The sequence below is a fragment of the Trichosurus vulpecula genome, chromosome 1 (genome assembly GCF_011100635.1).
Source record: "Trichosurus vulpecula isolate mTriVul1 chromosome 1, mTriVul1.pri, whole genome shotgun sequence".
Classification (NCBI taxonomy): domain Eukaryota; kingdom Metazoa; phylum Chordata; class Mammalia; order Diprotodontia; family Phalangeridae; genus Trichosurus; species Trichosurus vulpecula.
The window spans coordinates 295,561,064-295,577,163 of record NC_050573.1 but is presented as its reverse complement, the minus strand read 5'-3'; positions in this window follow the sequence as shown (position 1 = coordinate 295,577,163).

Here is a 16,100-nt window from a genome sequence, read left to right as displayed (position 1 = left end):
TAGGGAGAGAAGAGAAGGCAGGTGAGGGGGAATGAGTGAATCTTGCTTTCATCAGATTTGACCTGAGGAGGGAATACCATACACACTCAATTGGGTATCTTACCCCACAGGAGAGAAGGAGGAAGAAGATAAAAAAGGGGGGATATTAGAGGGGAGGGCAGATGGGGAAGGAGATAATCAAAAACAAACACTTTTGACAGAGTCAAGGCAGAAAATTGGATAAAGTGGGATAGGTTATGGAGGAGCCAAATACAGTTAGTCTTTCACAACATGAGTGTTGTGGAAGGGTTATACATAATGATACACATATGGCCTATGTTGAATTGCTTGACTTCTTAGGGAGGGTGGGTGGGAAGGGAAGAGGGGAGAGAATTTGGAACTCGAAGTTTTAAAAACAGATGTTCAAAAACAAAAAAAATGTTTTTGCATGCAACTAGAAAATAAGATACACAGGAAATGGGGCATAGAAATTTATGTTTCCCTCAAAGAAAGTAAGGTAAAAGGGGATGGGAGGGGAGTGGGGTGACAGAAGGGAGGGCTTACTGGGGAACAGGGCAACCAGAATATATGCCATCTTGGAGTGGGGAGGCAGGGTAGAAATGGAGAGAAAATTTTTACTCTTGTGAAAATCAATGCTGAAAACTAAATATACTAAATAAATTAAATTTAAATAAAAGACAAAAAAGGAAGATATATTCTCCATACATGAAGGATATTTTTATTGAGCCACTAATATATTTTCTTTAGCTCTTCATGTCAACTCTGATGAGCTTGCATCTTCCTCTGTGATCTCCAAAAGAAATTTAGAATTTCCATATTATCTAGCAAGATGAAAAGAAAGACCACATTTTGAAAGGTTTATTTTTCATTCCATTCTTTTTTTCCTTCTGTAACTACGCTATTCTTAGCAAAAATAAATAAATATTCAACATGGCAGGAAAAAAAAAAACTCTTCAAAGCATAAACCTAGAAGGACCTTGTTAAATATGGTAAAGTATATCAATGGACATTTATGATGGGAAAACAATGTGAGTTTTCCCAACAAATGCCTCAGTAAAGGGAAAATGCTAACTTTTTCTCCTGTTATTTCACATACTGCAGATCTAGGAATTAAAGCAATAATTATAAGCAAGATATAGAAATTAAAGGTATGAAGATAAGCAAAGAGTAGACATATGTATTAATTTTCAACATGATAGCTTATTTAGAAAATAAAAATCAGCAAGTAAACTAATTGACATAAGCCTCATCTTCTGCAGAAGGCTTTTACTGAAAACTTCCCACAACCCTCCCACTTCTATTGCCTCCTTCATGAGATCTTTCCTCTACTTAGCATATAATGTTACTTGCATATAATTGGTAGTATGTTGTATCCCTATTAGACTGGGAGCTCCTTGAAGGCAGGGCAATGCTTTTCCTATCTTTGCACTTGATTGACTAAAATAGGCAGTAGCTTCAGTAAGTAGCAGAACAGGAAATAAAACCATACATATCAGCAGCAATTCCACATAGCAGTATCAAAGTTCATGCAAAAATGAAGTAAAGTCCTTTTTCACAGTAACTACAAATTTAAGACCAGTATGGTAGAAATATTTCTTTGAAACAGCTCATAATAATGAACTTTCATTTATATTTATTTATATTTTAAATATTATATCTTTTCAAGTTTGATTATAGCTCAGGTTGTTTGAATATAAATTAGTTTTGTGATTACTTAAGTTGCTTGAATAATACCATTATGGAGTCGTATAGTTACTCAATATTGGTCTACACAAGCAGCATTTTTTAACTCTTTTTAAAAATTTCATAGACCCTTTTGGCAATTTAGTGAATTCTATGGACTACTTAACATTGTTTTTAAATGCATAAGATAAAATACATAGGTTCATAGCAGAAACTAATCACTGTATATGAAAATAGTTTTAAAAATAGAAAAGAAAATGTTCATTCGTAACTTTGAGTTAAGGCTCCCTTGCCTACAAAGAAGTACTTTGGCTTCAAAGTATGAAGTCCTTAGCTTAAAAAGGTCCCCCACTGCATCCTAGGCCATCTCCAGCTATCCTAACCAATATCTGGGCGCTGGACCCAATGGCTCTGGAGGAGAAAGTGAGACTGGTGACTTTGCACAGCCCTCTCTCAGTCAAATCAAATTCGATTGCAAATCATGTCATCATCTCCTTGAAGGCTTGGTCCTCTTCAAGAATGAAGTACAAACCACAAAACAATACACACAACTTGAATATGGAGTAATTTGTTCACTGTTCACTTAAGTTTTTGTTGTTGTTGTTGTTGTGGTTGCTACTGTTCAGTTGTTGGACCCTTTATGACCCCATTTTGGGTTTTCTTGTCAAAGATACTGAAATGGTTTGCCATTTCCTTCTCCAGTTCATTTTACAGATGAGGAAACAGAGGCAAACAGGGTTAAGTGATTTGCCCAGGGTCACACAGCTAGTAAGTTTATGAGGCTAGATTTTAACTCAGGAAGATGAGTTTTGTTGAACACAAGCCCAGCAAGATATTAGTTTTGTAGCTGGCTAAATAACCATTTGCCTTAAATTTAGTGGGTTTTTTTACTCAAATTTTAATGTAAATCAACCTCAGTTATATTTTTAAAGCTAAATACTAATGAAATTCTAGAATACATTACTAGAACTCTATTACTAGAATATCACTAGCTCTTTCCAAATTTTGTATCACAGAGATAATAATGGCAAATATAGTAGGCATTCTGCATAAGGCAAGGGACTCCCAGAGTATTGTATTCAGTTCTGGGTGCCACATTTCAGGAGGGAAGTCTAAAAGCTGAAGGAAATATCCAGAATGCTGAAGGTTCTGGAAACCATGTCATATGTGGTTTATTAAAGGCTTTTAATATGTGGAATAAAAAAAAGAAAAAGAAAGGAAAAAAAATTAAAAAACATGTGGAATGATGAGAGGAAATTTTATCTTAGAGGAAGAGATAAAGTATGTCAGTCATTCTTTTCTAATATTTGGAAACTGCAAAGTAGAAAGGAATTCAATTGACTTTGCGTAGCCACAGAGAACATTGGTATAACAATAGGGTAGAAGTTAAACAAAGGCAGTTATCACCTCAACAAAAGGAATACTGTTCTTATAATTAAAACATTTAAAATATTCATGAGGTAGATATACATATATACATACATATGTATATGATCAGTCATTCACTCCTGTTTGACTCTCCATGAGCCCATGGGTCATACTGTCCATACTTGGCAAAGTATGGCTTGGCCAATCAGCTTGCCATTTCTTTCTCTGAAGGATTAAGACAAATAGAGGTTAAATGACTTGCCCAGGATCACACATCTAGTAAATGTCTGAGGCTGGATTTGAACTCAGGTATTCCTGATTCCAAGCCCAACAGTTGATGCATTGAGCCACTTAGCTGCCTCACATATATGATACATACATTTATATGTACATACAAATATGTTTGCCTACATTGCTCTTTCCAAGTTTTATGTTACAGAGACAACTTAGCGAGTAGGGCTTTTGAACTGAGTTAAAATCTAATCTTAGTCATTTACTAGCTATGTTACCCTGGGCAAGTCACTTAACCCTGTTTGCCTCAGTTTCCTCCTCTGTAAAATGATCTGGAGAAGGAAATAGCAAATCACTCCAGTATCTTTGCCAAGAAAATGCTAAATGGGGCCACAAAATGTATGACATGACTGAAACAACTCAAAAACTATAATGACATTAAGCAACTGAAACATACAAAAATAGGTGCAAAATGAAATATCCATGGTCTCTAGTATATGATAGAACCTAGAGATCATAAAGAAAAGGAGGTAAACTTGATGTCATAAACATCTCTCACACTTGGTGAAATGGAGTTTATGATATATCTTTAGAAGTATAAACTTAATTCCAAAGTGATAGAAAAGCAGGTATGGATGGACTAAGTTGTAAGAGTATCAGACAGATTAGCATTCTATATAAAGAACATTATGATGTGAGAAAGACCAGTAAGCAGAATGGGAAAATGTGTGGGAAATACTTTTGGTGAAGATCAATGGAGTGAGAAACAGAAGCGATACCATTGTGGGAGTACATTACACAGCACCTGGACAGAAGGAAGCAATAGATAAGGAATGCAGGAAACAGATTATAAGCCTAGAAAAAGAGGTTTGATATATTAATGTAAAAACCTCTACCAAGGGGTTGGTTGGGAAGAACTACAAATTATAAGGGCTTTGTGACCAACCAGCTCCTTGCCAGAAGTTACAGTAATCATTAATTATGGGACTTCAATTATCAGGACAACTACTATAGTTCTTTCTCTGCGAAAGCAAAGAATTTGATGCATTCTTGATTTGTTTAGATATTACTTTCTCCATTGGACATGGGACAAAATGATGGAGAACTGCTTTCTGGTTTTCTAGATCTGATTCTGTTCACCAAAAAGAAATCAATGATAGATATAGAGAATATGAGAACCCCGGAGGGAAGAGGGTATAATGACTTCAGTTTACAATTAATGATGAAAAAGATGAGGGGACCCACATATATCTTGATATAAACTCTAAATTTTGAGAGAATAGTATTCACAAAAAGGATAGGTAATATTTAGTGTGTTGGCTAATGTCTAACAACTCTTAATTTTGAGAGAATAGTTTTTGAAGTGTTCACAAAAAGGATAGGTAGAATCTAGCAGTGTGTTGGTTAATGTCTAACAACTGACTTTCTGAAAAGGAAAATAATTTATCTATGACATATTTGTAAATTTAATCTGTATTATTAACATTTCATTCCTCACTTTCTCAAGTCTAGACACTCAACAAAATCATGAAGCAAATATGATGTTGATACTATAACCCCACAAAAATGCACTAACAAATAAAATTATTTATATGGTGAATGAAGAATAAATAAAATATTAGCAACACATTAATAAAAAATATTCATCATTAACAAGTAGAGCTTATGCAAAGTATATAACACTAGTTCAACTTCAAAGATATTGCAAAGATGATACAGTATATAAAGAGTAAAATATTCATATGGTTATACCAATATATGTAGAGGGAAAAAGCCTTTGATAAAGTCTAACATTCTTGATAAAAATACTAAAAAAGAGGAACAGAACGATATTTTCTTACCTAAGTAGGATAGTATATAGAGCAGTGCCCCTGAATCATGAAGACTGCAGTTCAAATCTGACCTCAGACCCTTACTTGCTGTGTGACCCTGGGAAAGTCATTTAACCTCTACTTGCCTCAATTTCCTCATCTTTACAATGAGGACAGTAATAGATTCTACCTTCTAGGGTTATTGTGAGAATAAAATGTAATAACACTTGTAAATTTATTTGTAAACCTTAAACTGCTATATAAATATTATCATCATTATTACTAATAAAGGTATCTAACTTAAGACAATAGCCAACAAAATAAGTAATAGAGAAACTTTAGAATCATTCCCACTGAAAACAGGTATGAACCAGGGTGCCCACACTTATCTTATATTACAATTTCCATAGAAAAGAAAAGAAAAGAATAGAAAAGAAAAGAAAAGAAAAGAAAAATAAAGGAATTAACATTGGAAATGAAAAGGTGAAAATCTTTTGTACATGTTTCCACAGTATATATTTTGTGGTTGTTCAGTTATTTTAGTCATGTCCAACTCTTTGTGACCCCATTTGGGGTTTTCCTGAGGAGGATGGAAGGAAGGAAAGAAGGAAGGAAGCAAGGAAGGAAGGAAGGAAGGAAGGGAAGGAAGGAAAGAGGGAGGGAGGAAGGAAGAAGGAAGAAACACAGACCTAAAGAGCTGAGGCAGGACAACAGGTGAAAAAAGAAAATAAAAATGGTGTTCAGCTGGGGCAGAGAAGGGAGAGATCTCTGAGGGCAGTCAGCTTCAAAGTGTCTTAGAGCAGATTTGGGATAAAGTCACCCACCAGCTGTTCCCACACCTTTAAGGACTGAGGGAAGTTGCAAAAAAAATCTGTTCTTTCCCCAGTTTATCCTCTCAGACACTAACATAAGTAGGCCAGTTCTTTACCCAAATATATCTGCTCATACGATAAAAAAAATCGTTGGAACAGGGCAGGGCTTATTCAGAAATAAAGTGGAGTGATAGGAAAGGAAGCAATAAGCATTTATCAGGAGACTACTACGTGCAAGGCACTGAGTTAAGTGCTTTGTAAATATCTCTTTGGCTCTTCACAATGACCGTGGGAAATAGATGCTGTTATTTTTCTCATCTTACACTTGATAAAAGTAAGACAGAAAGAGGTTGTTATTTGCCCAGGGTCATGCAGCTAGTGAGTGTATGAAAAGAGATTTGAACCCAAACCTTCCCAACACCAGGCCCAGCACTCTAACTACTGAATCACTGAGCTGCCCTTAGAAAAAAGAAGAAAGTGAAGGCTATTAGCTATCCAAGGCCAACTAAACCCTCCACAGCAACACTGACAAACACTGTATCCAACAGTGTTACACAGGAGCTGTTCTCCATCCATCCCTCTCCAATCTTGCACTTAATTAAGTTTCTTCTTGGAGCCCAAGTATAGGAATTCATATTTATTACATCTCTTATTATATTCAATCCATTGATATAGCCTGTTGAGATAGGCTGAAGAGAATAAAAAGGGCTTTAGAAAATATCCCACTTCTTTATTTTACAATAAGATCATTGAGGACCCGAGGAATAAATTGTTTTTGCCCAAGGTCAGGCTGGTAATAGAACGAAGGTTTAAAATCAGGTCTTCTGACATTATAATTCAATGAAGTTTCCATTATAGCAAGCAATACTGCTTCTGTTATACAATCAAATCTATCAAAAAACATCATTAAGTATGTACTATGTTCCCAGGTACTTTGAAGTGCTAGGAATCCAAGGACAAATGTGAAGTCTTTCCACTCTTGAGAATCTTGCCACCCAGCTAGAGGAAACATGTCCATATATAAGTATATATAAAAGTAGGCACAAAATAATTGTGAAGGGTAAGGCATTAGCAACTGGAGGGGTACATTAGGAAAGGCCTTATATAAGTGGCAGCATTAAAGAATCTGAGACTTGAAATTAGTTGAAGGGATTAAATTCATTATCAACATGTGGAATATCTAGTGCAAAGGTATGACGATTGGAGGAATATTCTAGGTAAAGAACGGTAAGACTAGTTTGGCCAGACTGTATTATGGACTGATGAATACTGACTAATGAAAAGAAATTAGTGCTCAGTAAGACTGAAAAGATGGAAGACTATACTATAAATGATTTTAAAAGCTAAACAGAAGAGTTTATATTCAGTCATGAGAGAAATGATTGTTTCTCTCTTGTATTAATAATAAATTATTGAATTAGGGAGGGCATTGTTGGTGGACGAGATTACCCAAATCCCTGGGGTACATGTCTTTAGATCCTGGGTGGGAGATTCCACCCAACTAGAGAAGCTCACAAAGAAATTAATCTAAGGTGAATTCTTGTCCATTGTTTTCCACTTAGCCAGGTCTAAACAGAGGTGGACCCTCTTTTTTTTTCTAGGTTGCACTAAGCAGGGTTAGCCTGGATAAGAGATGTCTCTTTGTCCTAGACTGAGTGATAAGTCACATCCCCCAAGCCCTCATTAGAATAGGTCCACCTGTCATTATAATACTCATTCTTTGCATTAATTGTTAACCAATCAGAATGGATTTCTATACTCTACTGGTATAGAAGCACTGAATGGGTTCCATGAAGAGTCTTTGGCATGAGAGAATGCCACTGACCCCTTTTATTGATTATTGCTAGCATAATTAATAAAATAATTAAATAGCCAGAAACTATGTCTCTTGAGCTTTTTATATGTCACAATTATATCGGTAATAGGGAACTACTTGTAATGTTTATACAGTTTGAAGATGTTCCCATCCATTAATAGGCCTATGTGAACTGTCTGAGTCTCATGAGTTTGAGAGACATGTGGAGGCCTGAGTCACATGAGCCTGTAGTGGGAGGAGCTTGCTGAACAGGTGGAGCAGGAAGGGGTAGAGCAGGAAGGATGGGGCAGAGCTGAGAGGAAGTGAGACAGAGCAGTCAGAGTGGGAGAGAGAAAGAGACAGAGCAGCAGCTAGCATGCATGAGAGAGGGAGTGCTTTGGCCCTTGTTTGTGGGAAGGCCCTAACAGAGGGAAGGCTTGGGGATGGCAGTTTCCCCTGTATTCATAATGTATACGGATTTCTTTGTTGCTCTGATTGATTTGGCTTTCTGGTGTTTTGAATAACTGTTTTGGTTTTGCCTTCAATGAAGAGAGACTGTTATATTTTGCGATTCAGAACTATACCAGCATATTCATAGCAGCCGTCATGGCTATGGGTATCACATTGGCACTACACTACTATAATGAAGCGAGTTACCTAGATCTAATATTTAGGAAAATTGGAAGCTTTGTTTAAGATGTATCAAAGTATGGAGAAACTGGAGGCAGGAAATACAATTAAGACGCTCTCACACTAGGCTTGCCAAGTAGTATTAAGGCCTGTTTTATGATGGTGGCCGTGTGAATTTGGATAATGACACATAAGAGACATGGAGATAGAAATGTCAAGATGTAGTAACTGATTATATATGTGGGGTGGATAAGAATTAAAAGTTTAATATGATGGATATTTTGTGAAAACGAGTAGTGATACTATTGCAGTACCCTCCAGAGGAATAAGATTGGAATAGGGAGAACAATTATCACAAAAACTATCCTCCTTAGAGTTGTCAGGATCCTGCAGGATGGGCTGCTCTGAGAAGTTTTTGAAGCTTCACTAGCTGGACTCCTCTTCCCTGGTGTGTCTTGCTGCACAAATTTGCTCCTCTCTTCCTAAAATAGTTTTTTCTCTCTCCTCTGAGAACTGTTTGGGCCCAGGCTGAGTAGCAGCCTTCTATTCTTCTAAGGAATGTTGTGGGATGAGAGCTGGGTGTTTTCTTTCCCAAAGTATACAAAGAATTAGCTATTAGTTTTAGCTTCTTGTCCTTTGGAAACTTTTATAAATATTCTATCTCTGTTTTCATGCTAATCGTTGATAAAATATGGTAGAAAATGTTCATTCTCCTTGACAGGGAAAACAGAAGCAACATAGGTGTAGGTAGGTGCTATTACAATAATCCCATGTACCTCAAGAAGGGCTTTAATTCAGTTCAATACCAACCAGCCAAGTATTGTGATAGGTTTCTCAGGATAACATCAACAATTAAATAGTTCCTTCCCCCGAGGAGCTGGGTTGGTTGGTCAGTTGTCCTTTGTTGTGGAAGAGGATCAAAATTACATGACTATTCTAGAGACAAGTTTCAGTGTGTCTGACTGTGGCTGATCAGACCAACATGAGGCTGGAATGTTTTACCACAGATGGGGCATAAATAGTCCCCGTTAACATTTGGGGTGGATTCTCTAAATTTGTGCATCCTGCATTTCCTTTGACTGTTTCAATTCTACTTTGCTCATAGAGCACAGAACCTTCTTTGTTGTGGGCACACCATGCTGAGTGGTCCTGTGCTAACATTTTAATGGAGTAGGGGTTGAAGCCACTGATTTAATGAAAAAGCATTTAAATACTATTTTCCAAGCACTGTGCTAATCAAAGTGGATATAAATACAAAAGTGAGACAAGCCCCTGACCTCCAAAAAGCTTATATTCTTTTTTTCTCCACTTAATAGTATTTTATTTTTTTAACTTCATGTAAAAATAGTTTTTAACATTCAGTTTTATAAGATTCTGAGTTCCAAATTTTTCTTTCTTCCTCTCATCCCCGCTCCTCAAGATGGGAAGCAATCTGATATAGGCTATACATATACAATTATATTAAACATGTTCCCACATTAGTCATGTTGTGAAAGAAGAATCAGAACAAAAAAAATAAATCATAAGAAATAAAAAAGAGAAAATAGTGTGCTTTGATCTGCATTCGGACTCCATAATTCTTTCTCTGGATGTTTATAGCATTTTCCATCATGAGTCTTTTGGAATTGTCTTAGATCATTGTACTGTTGAGAAGAGCCAAGTCTATCAGAGTTGGTCATCACACAATGTTGCTGTTTAACTACCTGCACTGTTCTCCTGGTTCTATTCACTTCGCATCAGTTCATGTAAGTCTCTCTAAGGTTTTTCAAAAATCTGCCTGCTCATCATTTCTTGTAGCCCAATAGCACTCCATTACATTCAAATATCACAACTTGCTCAGCCATCCCCCAATTGTCGGGCATCCTCTCAATTTTCAGTTCTTTGCCACCACAGAAGAGCTGCTGTAAATACTTTTGTACATGTGGGTCCTTTTCCTTTTTTGTGATCTCCTTGGGATACAGACTTAGTAGTGGTATTGCTGGATCAAAGTGTATGCACAGTTTTATAGCCCTTTGGGCATAGTTCCAAATTGTTCTCCAGAATGGTTGGATCTGTTCACAACTACACCAACAATGCATTAGTAAAGAAGTTTATATACTGAAAGGGAGGGGCACCATAGTTAAGTACTGGTGAACAGAAAGGAGCATTTTGCTTTGGGAAGTACCAGGGATGGAGAGTACAGTTATGAGGAAGCTTACTTCCAGTAGCAATGGCAAAATTGTTCTAATAATGGTTCCCAGAGAAAGAAGTGGAAAGAGCTTTAGTATAGTAGGACAGATAGCAAGAAAATAAAAATAGAATATGAAGCAAAACTGGAGCAGTTTGTAAACATACATATGTGCATATCTCTGTATCTATATAATCATATACCACACACACACACACAATGTATGTTTACAAACATAGTAAATACAAAGTAATTTATTTTTGAAGGCAGATGGATACACTAACAACAAAGGTGATCATGAAAAACTTCCTATATGATGTGGCATTTGAGATAAAGACTCATTATAACCTCTAGTGGAGGACCATTTTCAACAAGTTCTCTCTCTCTCTCTCTCTCTCTCTCTCTCTCTCTCTCTCTCTCTCTCCCTCTCCCTCTCCCTCTCCCTCCCTCTCTCCATACACGTGTGTGTGTGTGTGTGTGTATGTACATATGTGTGTACGGGGGGAATGTGGTGTATGTATAATCCTAATTGCCCTCTGGAACTTCAGTCCTACAGATTTTGATCTAGATGTCCCATAGACATCTAAAACTCAACACTTCTACAAACAAACTCATTTTCTTGCTCTTTTAAACTCATTCCTCTTCCAAACTATCCATTTTTTGATACTATCACCTTCCTCCTGGTTAACCAAGTTCACACCCTCCATATCATCCTTCGCACCTCACTTGCCTTACCTTCCATGTCCTATCAATTGCCAAATCTTTCTGAGTCTTTTTGATTGCTTCAGCCTCAATCTCTTAAAATCCTTTGCTTCTTTAAGACATCTTAGTAACTCTTTCTCTAGTAGACTTTTCTTCATTTCCTCAGCTACTGTTGCTATCCCATCTCAGGTTACCTTCCAACCATTCTACATGTATCTTCAATGTTCTTATTTATATTGTCTCTTCCATTATTAGAATATAAGCTCCTTGAGTGGAGACCTTTTGTATCTCCAGGCCTTAGCACAGCTCCTGGCACATAGTAAGAGCTGTATAAAAGCTTATTGTTTGATTCTTTTTCCACAACTGCACTTCCATCCATTTGATTCTTTTAAACCACCCAACCAATCACCTAGGTCAGACTCATCACTTTTACTGCTGCAATAGCCTCAAAACTGGCCTCTCTGTTCCAATACCTCCATTCTACAAGACATCCTTTATTCAACTGCTAAATTAATCTTGATAAGTCATCAAATCACTGAACAAATCATTCTACTGCTCTAAAGTCTACAGAGGCTTTCTGTTGTTTTTGGATAAAGTAAATGTAGCCCCTTGGGCACCTCCTCTTGAACACGTTCCCTTTATCAGACCTAGCCCAGATTCAAAGCAGCCAGACTACATATTATTTCAAATAAATTTGGTCAAATGACATAGCAAATAAATTGAAAAGAAAAGATCCTCCATGCACAAATGGGATATAGTTTCCCACAGGCACATCACCACTGGACAAGGGCTCACATACATGATAAATCTATGAACAGAGAGTACACATGGAGGGCATACATATAAATAATATGGGAAAGCTATGGAGCCACATATTAGGAATCTGTGTAACTAGCACATCTTGAAGACATAAATGTAGAAGAATCTATAGCCAGGATGTGCGTGGTGGACATAGCAAATCACAATTCTTATGTGTCAGAGCTGCCAGTGTCCTGTGGTGATGTTATCATGCTCTCTACTGGATATTGTCTCTAATCTCTGTTGGGTATCACATTGTTTCCACTGGGTATTTCCACTGGTCTCACGATAGCCAAACTTCTTGGTTTCACCTCTTCAGGGGAAACTATTGGTCATGTTACCTCCTGCCTGTCAGGGACCAGTGACTAAAAGGTTTCACTCTGATAACGGTAGCGTTATACCTCCCTTAGTTCATAGGACCTATGAACTCCTTCATTCAACCAACAGTAGCTGAAGAAAAGTCAAGTAGAGTTACTCTGGTCTGGTACAAATTCTCATCTTTGATTTGAACGTTTTTGGTTCTAAATTAAATCCCTCATTCCAGACAACTAAGTGAATTTGGATTAGAACTTCTGATTTAAACTCACATGAGGATCCTGTGTCCCCAAAACACATTTCGGCAGGAAAATTAAAAAGAAAAAGAAACTGCGTGGAAACAGAGGTTGCACATCCCACTTACTTTCCAATGTTCTCCATGGAATAGAAGAAAAAGAATTTGAACAAGAATAAAACTAAATGGAAGAGAATGGTCATTACCCTGCAGTATTGGCCCACATTGTTGCTTTTATTGTGTGCATATATCAGGACTGGAGCACTGATTATAGAAATATAAGCATGCAAGACATTCTTACTCTCAATTGCACAAGATCTTAGAGGCCTACTAAGAGGTACAGTGTATAGAGTGCTGGCCTTGGACTCAAGACAGCCTGAGTTCAAATCCAGCTTCAGACACCTATGAGCTGTGTAGCACTGGGCAAGTCACTTAATTGCTGTCTGCCTCGGTTTCCTCCAATGTAAAATGGACACATCTCTCAAAGTTGTTGTGAGAATTGAATAGAGGAATATTAGTAAGTGCTTAGCACAGTTCCTTGCACACATTAGGAATGTAATCAATGCTTATTTCTTTCCTTCAATAAGATTATATTCTAACAGGAAAAGATTAGTCATATAAAGTGGGAGTTGTGGCCAGAGTGGAATATTGGACAGGAAAGTCAAAAAGGATGGTGATTGGATTTCACAGGGCAATTGACTGACATATCCTTTCATGGAATGGTAATACTCTGTTTTTAATACTCAAACTTGAAAATATTGACATAGGCTTTTCCCTAAGATGGGCTGCTACAGAGACGGGACTCTCTCTTTGTTTTCACATTCATACTATGTTCAAAGAATCCATGATTGCGATAGAACGATGGAATAAAGGAAAGAGTTTCAATAGTGTTTTCCCAATAGTGTTTTAATCTATTTTAAAATTTTTTTCTTATTTTTCAATTCTATTTTAATCAGTTTTTTTCAACTAAAAATGTCATTTTCTCTCCCTAAACAATAAAAATCTTTACAACAAATATGCGTAATCAAACAAAATACATTCCTACTTTGACTACATGCAAAAATGTATATTTCATTCTCATATTGAGTCTATTACACCTCTATCAGTAGGGTCATCATTTTAGAAGAGTTTCCAATCCTTTAAAGATCTAAAAGAGATCATCAGTTTGGCTCCCTCCTTTCAATAAGTATAACTACTGGAACTTCTCTATCATGTCAAACAGCTCTCTGTGTTTAGGAAAATGGACACTCCTTTCACTACACAAGGGCAGAGAATAAGTAAAGATGTAAGATGACTATGTTTAAGGTTCTGTCTCTTGGGAATTAACAGCATACTGCAGAATCTTCTTGTCTCCCAAAGGAATGAGACTTTTGAAACTGTTTTCAAGGAAAAGTCCATCCAGGATCCATGACAACTTTTGAAAATGTGAAGTGATGCAGAACCATGAGAAGCTTCTGCAAAAATAGCCCATCATTCAGCATGCACCACAAGCCAATCAGATGGCCTATAGGGGAACCTGGAAAAGGAAAAAAAAATCAATTGAATTGTATCAACTGTCTCTAAAGGCCGGAAAGCAAACAGTCTAAGTGAAAAATTCACTTGAACCAGCCAACTGACATTGGAGGGAGGGGGGGAAGAAGGCAGGAGGCAGAAATCTGTTAGTTTAATTTAGTCCTTTTTGTGAATCCCTACCCTACTAGATAGGACTCTAACTGAATGCAGTCAAACATCAACTTTCAAACATGTAGCATTCCTAGAAAACAGTGCAAAAGGAAGAAAGGAAAATGTTGATAACATTGAATCTATGGGAAATAGTGGGTTAGATTCCTAAGACCAGAAAATTGTAATCTTTCATTAGAGATTGCTGAAAATATACTTTTCTGCACACAATTCTTTATAACAAAACATTAGTTCTGTTAACATCCACTTTTCCTAACACAGTAACACATGAAATAACCCATAAAATGCAGGGCAGAGGAGAGGCAACACCTAACCTGATAGGTAAAGGTAAGGATGGCAATGTCAGAACAACCCCAAGGGAAAAAAAGGAAAAGAGCAACCTGTTATCTCTCCTCTACTCTACTCCATGGTTAAATTGTTCCCAGATGAAAAGGACATGGCTTAGGTTGAGTCCCTGGCCCCAGGTCTAAGCTCAGAACTCCAAACCTGGCTGGGTTGGCCCAGCAGGCCATGCTGCTCCAATCTGCACAGCATTGAATAGGACCCTCAGGATTCCAGCTGCAAGGACAGCAGTGGAGGCTGGACACTCCAGCAGTGCTGGGGATGAGCATCATTTCATTTACCACAAACCTAGTTTCTTTTCCATTTTTTAAATTCCCTCATTATGTACTTCAGAGTGCACTTTAGCACTTTCTGGAGTGGATTCATAAGCACTGTTATGAATGCTTTCTTCCTTTATGCAGATATAAACTTGCCATATTTCACCTCATTTTTTTCTCTACTTTGAATAGCTGGGAATATGCATGGTTGCCAATTCGAAAACGAGAATGAGGTTATTAATAAAATCATGTGAATGCTTGAAGTTGTAAAAATAAACATGGAATGTTGAGGATTGACTGTATCTACCTTTGATAAACAGATTGGATTAGGAGCACACAAAAGGCGGAGGGCTATCATCCAGTTATTTCACTTTGTGCGATATTGTACAAAGATAAGTACTTAGTCTTCTGGATAAACTTTGGTATCCAAGCCTTAGCCTCAGCTCATCTCCTTTGATATTCCAGTTTCTATCAAAGGACATAATATTATTTGATAAATTGTTCATGAAGGCTCTGTGTATTCTGAGCATTTATTGATCTATATTTTGATAGTACAAACAAGCTCTTAAATCAATATACTGTAGTCATTTGAATGATATATATGGGGTTGAAATTTATTCTAGCTATTATCTAGCCATTAAATTAACACAAATATTGAGTATGTTTCGGCTTGCTGTATCTAAGGCACTTGAACATCTTTTTTATTATTTTACAAGTGTATCTGGACACATATTTCCACAATGTTATCAAAGAGAAATACAATACACTTTAGGACTTGTACTCATTGTTTGTGGCTATTAAAAGCACATGCCCATAAACCAACTTGTCTCTATTTGACTTTTATTTATCAAAAAGCTTACAATTAAAAAAAAGATAGGGAGTAGGACTATAATTTTATCAGTGCATGTAATTTGAGGAGAGGAAATTCTTTCTACTAGTGCAGGGTGGTACCTCTGTAACTTATAATCTTAGAGGGATGGTCAGAGCACTGGGAAGTTAAAAGATTATTCTTATATCATAAAGTCAGTATGTGTAACGGACAAGACTTGAACTAGGCTTTCTAGATTTCAAGGTGAGCTCATCATCCATTATGCTGAGTTGTCTCTCACAATAAAGTAGCACCAACTATCATTTCGCTGCCCGCTTTTTTTCTTCCATTTTAGTCAATATGCTCAAAGGAGTTTAACCCAGTGCTCTAAATCCTAGGCTTGCCTGGATCAGGCTTGATTTGGTGAAGAGCACCCCAAATCTCTCTAACTCATTGTACCATTTTG